The sequence below is a fragment of the Dama dama genome, chromosome X, assembly GCF_033118175.1.
Source record: "Dama dama isolate Ldn47 chromosome X, ASM3311817v1, whole genome shotgun sequence".
Taxonomy (NCBI): Eukaryota; Metazoa; Chordata; class Mammalia; order Artiodactyla; family Cervidae; genus Dama; species Dama dama.
In genome coordinates, this window is record NC_083714.1 from 45354118 (window position 1) to 45361151 (window position 7034).

Here is a 7034-nt window from a genome sequence, read left to right on the forward strand (position 1 = left end):
ATATCTTGCCCTGGCACTGCCCTGTGAGTTATATAAGACAGTGTATTCCCATTGGACAGATGCAGAAATTGAAGCTTGCAGAGGTTGAGGAACTTGGGGAAGGTTATATAGCTAGTATTAGCGGAGTGGGAACTGATATCTGGGTCTTGATCTGCATTGCCTTTGGTGGGGGAATGTCCCTTTACCTAGTGATCCAACCTAGAACAATGGAAGTCATTCTCATCTCCATCTATCCCTCCTATTCTTTCTAAACACCTCTGCCAGCTGTTTCCTTGGTTAATCCACTGCCAGCCTGGTCCAAATGATCCTAAATTCATAGAGCAGCTTCCAGCTATTGGTCTCTCTGCTTCCAGTCTTCCTCTCTAATCTATTCTTTGTAAACACTTAAATCAGACTTATCACTCATTTGTTTGAAACCCCTAAATGGCTCTTAACTTCTTGTCTTGGTACCTGAGGCCCCTGGTAACCTCACTTTTTTTTCCATTCTACCCCTCCCTTGTAATTTGCTACCAATGCATCCACAAGATGAAACTAAATGCAGTACCTCTCTTATTTCTAGACCATTTTGTATGATGTCTACCTGGCTTTATAGAAATCTTATTTTTTTTTTTTCCTTCTACAGGCTAATTTCCATCTGGTTTGCATCTATTTGTTCTTTAGGTCTCTAAGCACATACTGTCTCTTCCTAGAAGACTTCCCTGATGCTCCACACTCAGCATAAGTGTTCTTTATCTATGGTGCAATAGCCTTTTATGCTCATTCTTCTAGCATTTATCACATAGCAGTGTGAGTATCATATTGTATTTCCTATTAGATTGTAACTGTTTCAGATCAGCAGGACAAGATGGCATGGTTCTTTTAGGCTCCTTGGGAAACTGGAAGGTGTATGGCTAAAGCACAGCTATGAGAGGTTTTGGAAAGACATTAGCATCTGGGCTGTTGAAGGATAAGCAATGTTATGGACTTGACCACTAGTCTAAGCCAGGACATACTTGATTTACATCTGTAGTATTTGAAACTTTGACTCCTGAGTAACAGTGGATGAGTAACAACTAGACAAGAACTCCTTTTTTAAAATGTTCACCCTAAATTGGAATAAAATTAACTAATGGAAAAAGAAGGCTGGCTTTATTTAACAAAAATGTCATCCTGTCCCCTAACCATAACCTTTCTGAAATACTACATCAATTATATAAAGAATTTAATATTTCAGTGCTTTTGTTCAGAATTACTCATAAACAATCATGACCATTGAGACAGTATAGGCATGCAATTATTTGATACAATTTTTTAAGATGGCATCATGCTCTGTAGTTTTTAATGGGCACTGTAGGCGGCCCTTGGGTAGGAACCACTATTTCATGCATGATAACTAGTACAGAGTGTGACATACACCATTAATCTGGTCAATCTTTAGATGTGTTAGGTAATGTTATATATATATATATATATATATATATATATATATATATATATATATATATATATATATATATATATATATATATATAAGTTGTTTGATTCTAAGCACAGCTCTGGTTGTCAGGATTGATATTTTCCAGATCCAATGCAAGAAAACAAACAAAAACTACAAACAAAAAACCCTCGACAGTTAGAGATGTAACAAAATGGATAAAATTTCACTTTTCAGAGTACCTCTCAGCAGTAATACTCCTTTTTAGACTCCCTGGGAGTATGCTTGGTTAAAGAAATGCTAGTCATCAAATTTCCTTCAAAGGTTGGGCCTTATTATATTTAAGATTCTTGTCTGTCAGTATACAGATTTGAGCCCACAGCTGAATTCCTCAAAAAGATAGTGAAGAGGAAGATAGTGGAGAGGAATATAGTGGAGGGGTGCAGAGACTGAGTGCTACATAACAAAAAAGTAGAAGCAGTGCTCCCAGTTGAAAGGCAGTCAAATAGCAACACACTCTTTTTCTCTCCTATGAGTTCTTCAGTAAAATCTACATCTTTCCTCAATACTTTTATAATAAATTCATTCTTTCTGTAGAATATGATGAAGTGCTGACTGTTTCAGACATCCAACCCGAATTTTCAGACACTTCCAGTACCTAGATATTAAGTAAAAATTTTCAGTCATTTGGACAATGGGTGGAGTTGGAAATGAGCTTATTTATTATGCAATTATATACTGAGTGTCTTCTAAATGGCAAGCACAAGGAATATAGCCATGAACCAGATTCTCAAGGATTCTTTACTTGTGGAACTCACCCTCTAGTAGGAGAGCCAAAAAATGTGGTACAGACACAATAAAGCTTGTGATAAGTACTTAGAAGGGGGAAATATTATATGACAGATAACAAAATACAACTGGGGGGACTTTCAATAAGATGGTTAGAGAAGGTCTATCTGAGGGGTGATGTTGAAAGTGAGATCTTAACAAGAGAAGACCAACCTTGGTTAAAAGGGAGTAAGAGAATTCCATGTGTAGCAAAATATATTGAGGTAAGAAAGAGACTTGTGTGTTCGAGAAATTGTCAGAGGACCACTGTGACTGGAAAAGTGGTAAGGTGGCAAGAGATGAGACAAAAATAGTATTTAAAATAGATAAAATTCCTAGTTTAACATTTGTGTTATTCTCTTTGGGCTGCTATATAAAAATACTGAGTGGCTTGTAAACAACAGACATTTACTTCCCACAGTTCTGGAGGCTAATAAGTCCAACATCAAGGTGGTGGCAGATTCTGTCTGGTGAGGTCCTGCTTCCTGGTTCATACACAGTTGTTTCCTCTCTGTTGTCTTCACATGGAATAAGGTGGGAATGAGCTCTCTGGGTCTCTTTTGTAAAGGCACTAATCTCTTTCAAGAGGGCTCCACCCTCAGGACCTAGTCACCTCCCAAAGGCTTCATATCTGAATACTATTATGTATGGGGCTAAATTTCAACATAAACATTTCATCTATAGTACATTCTACTTTACTTTTATATCTCACAATGATGATAAGACGATAATATTATTTATATTGGACTGTCCACTTGGAGTGGTAATAGCAATGTTTATTTTGAAATGCTACATATTTTAGTGCAAAATTTTAATAAGAAAGCTTTCTCTTTCTCACTGTTGAAGGAATTATCTTTATCTAGCGACACTGGCTGATGCCTTATCTCTCTACCAATGTCAATTTTATCTTGTTGCCTTTTCCAAGAGGATGGAAAAAGTTTTATGTCTTAACTACAAATGACAGTAGAGCATTAATGTGATGAATAGCTTTAATTTCAATAAGTGTGTTCAAACCTGAAGAAGGCCAGGACTGAAGCATTCTGCTGATACATTCCAAAAGCAATGTCATTATCTATCAATAGCTACTTAATCAATCTATCTGAAAATCCCCAAAGCAAAATTGGAAATGCAGAAATAAATGGATTTATAAAAAAGAAACCAAGTTTTTTATATGAGTCTTTGCTTTGCATATGACAAAGAAATAAATGATATTGTTCCACCTATGAACTAAGTCAGGACAGCAGGTTAGTTACCAACAGCATCTGACAATTTTCATGATGTTGAAAGGGAGTAAAACTACCACCACCTTGAAGCAGATTTCTCACTTTTAGGAGCTTAAGGCAGTTACAAAGCCCAGAGGGCTCCTTATTTCTGATTTTTAACCATTCTTAACAATTGAAGTGCTTAGAAAATTGTAAACATAGGGAGAAATTAAATGCCACAATGACATGGACTTGCACTGGAGTTAACTAAAGAATAATACTTCTCCTATATAACTCTTAACCTGGCACATTTCCATAAGAACTTCCAAAATTAGTCTTTATAAACATTAATGAGAATAGCATAGTCATTGTTAATAGTATAGGTTCTGGATTTGAATCCTAGTTCCACCCCTTATTAGCCTTGTGACTTTGAGCAAGCTGCTTAACCGCAGAGTGCCTTGGTTTCCTCATGAGTCAAATAATGATGATAACATCTTATAAGGTTGTGAAGATTGAGTTAATACATATAAAGAGCATAGAAGTTTCTTGGGGTTGAATAAGCCCCCGGTAAATGTTAGCAATTTTTGTTCTTGTACTTCAGTGTTTCATATGTTAAGATAATCACCTACATGGTACAAGGAATCTCCTTGCAAATTATACCATAATACTGTGTGCTATGTCTCCATTAAAGTCATATTACTAATAATTAAACAGAAAACACATACACACACAGCATTAAAATAGCTGACTATATAATCCTGAAAAAATATCTTGTAGGCATCTTCAGATGACTTAGAAACTTAGAAACATTTTTTTTGAAAAAGTATACATTTTTAAAAGTGGTCTCAGAATATTAAGATTCTCAAAAAATTAAAACTCTTGAAAATATGGTGATGACTTCTTATTTCACATGACAATTGCTTACTCTTGTAATCAGTTACTTTCTCTAGAAAAGTAAAGCATGTTTGTGTAACAAGGAAATTATAGATGAGTTTAGTGAGGATTTATCCTTTCTCAGTCTGTTTGAAAGTATGAGATTGTTTTAATTTGTGAAGCCTAAGACATAAATAAAAATATAAAAATGCAAGAGCAGAGAAAGAGTGGATGTTAAGAGAATATAGGTAGGATAACAAAATAGCTTGAGAAGGAAAAATAGATTTAGAAGTGGGTCAGCTCTTAGAATAATACTGTAGGGAATTTCTGAACCAAATTTCTGAACCAGGTGAAGAAGGGACTGTCATTCAATGGATAAGTGTAAGAGAAGGCCCAGCAAAACTTTTCAGGTTTACTTTACCTTAGAACCTGATTGGTCACATTGGTGGACCAGTTGTATTTCATACAGTTCATCCATGTTTTACATGGATATGACTGTGTCTCATTGAAGAGAGAAATTTTGGAAGCTGGAACCAATACTCTCTGTTCAATCATAGTGCTTCCAATAATCTTAAAAGTGTCATCCTTAATGCCAAGCATTTGGCAAGCTGCATTATATGTTAATGATTCACTGATCCTTGTGGAGATAGAGTGTACAAAGGGGAGCAGTGAACATGCATACATAATTAGCTTTTCTAATACTCATTCTTAATATTCCCCAAAGCACCAGTAGAAAATATTCATTTAATTTTTATAAAATAATCTGTGATTCCAACTGAGATGTGATTCTTTATTATTCAGAAATGCCACATGGATACATCACATACTCCAAATACCCATTCAAACTATTAGAATGATACAATTCAGACTTTGCCTTTGCAAATATGAAATGCATTTTGTAGTCAACAAGTGTGGGTGCATCCTTGCATATGATCCAGCTTTCATGACTTTGTTTCCCTTTCTCTTGGAGACAATGATTACAGAGAATAAAGTAACTCTGAAAGTCATGTAAGTCCACTTTTCTAGATAAAAAGATATTCTATATCTAGCCTTTGATTTTACTTGAATATTTGTATGGTTTATATTTTGTAAATATAAACTGTAATCTTAGAGCACATGAAAAATGTTTAAAAGTCTTAAAAATTATATAATAATCTTAAGAAAACATGACTTTGGGGGAGGTAACTTTGGTTTACAACATTATATGTTTCAGGCACACAAGACTGTATTTTGATTTCTGCATACACTAGTGTGCCTAATATCCAAAATATATAAATATGACTTTTTTATACTGAGTATCATATAAAATGTGCTCACTTCGGCAGCACATATGCTAAATTAGGAATGATACAGAGAAGATTAGCCTGGCCCCTGCACAAATATGACATGGAAATTTGTGAAGTGTCCCATATTTTGGGGGGTCTTCCCAGGTGGCACAGTATTAAAGAATCTGCCTGCCAATGCAGGAGATGCAAGAGATACTGGCTAGATCCCTGGGTTGGGAAAATACCCTGGAGAAGGTAATGGCCACCCACTCCAGTATTCTTGACTGGGAAATCCCATGGACAGAGGAGTCTGGCAGGCTACAGTGCATGGGGTCTCAAAGAGCTGGACATGACTGAATGACTTAGCACTTTGCTGACGAGTATCCATATAGTCAAAGCTATTGTTTTTCCAGTAATCATGTATGGATGTGAGAGTTGGACCATAAAGAAGGCTGAGCACCGAAAAATTGATGCTGTTGAATTGTGGGGCTAGAGAAGACTCTTGAGAGTCCCTTGGATTGCAAGGAGATCAAACCAGTCAATCCTAAGGGAAATCAACCCTGAATATTCATTGGAAGGACAGATGCTGAGGCTGAAGCTCCAATATTTTGGCCACCTGATGTGAAGAACTGACTCATTGAAAAAGACCCTGATGCTGGGGAAGATTGAAGGCAGGAGGAGAAGGGGACAACAGAGGACAAGATGGTTGGAGGGCATCACCAATTAGATGGAAATGAGTTTGAACAAGCTCCGGGAGTTGGTGATGGACAAGGAAGCCTGGTGCACTGCATTCCATGGAGTCACAAAGAGTCTGACGTGACTGAAGAACAACATTCTTAATACACATAATGATATACTACTTCCAAATAGTTTAGTACCTAATAGAAAAAGAGAAACCAGTGGCCTGAACTATGTGACTCAAAAGCAGAGACATTACTTTGCCAACAAAGGTCCGTCTGGTCAAGGCTATGGTTTTTCCAGTGGTCATGTATGGATGTGAGAGTTGGACTGCGAAGAAAGCTGAGCGCCGAAAAATTGATGCTTTTAAAAACTGTGGTGTTGGAGAAGACTTTTGAGAGTCCCTTGGACTGCAAGGAGATCCAACCAGTCCATCCTGGGTGTTGATTGGAAGGACTGATGCTGAAGCTGAAACTCCAATACTTTGGCCACCTCATGTGAAGAGCTGACTCATTGGAAAAGACCCTGATGCTGAGAGGGATTGGGGGCAGGAGGAGAAGGGGGCGACAGAGGATGAGATGGCTGGATGGCATCACCGACTTGATGGGCATGAGTTTGAGTAAACTCCAGGAGTTGGTGATGGACAAGGAGGCCTGGCATGCTGTGATTCATAGGGTCGCAAAGAGTCGGACACGACTGAGGGACTGAACTAAACTGAACTGATAAAAGACTTCTTGGCATTTTCTAAATCTGTATCTTTAGATTTTGGGAAAT

The 7034-nt window shown here is 37.1% G+C and overlaps 1 non-coding gene across 1 annotated transcript; it reads left to right on the forward strand.

The window, feature by feature from the left end:
* The first annotated feature begins 5626 nt into the window (after positions 1 to 5626).
* LOC133053252 (U6 spliceosomal RNA) lies at positions 5627 to 5733 on the forward strand. The gene has a single exon (XR_009692184.1). It is a non-coding gene; the product is annotated as a U6 spliceosomal RNA (small nuclear RNA).
* The last annotated feature ends 1301 nt before the right edge of the window (positions 5734 to 7034 follow it).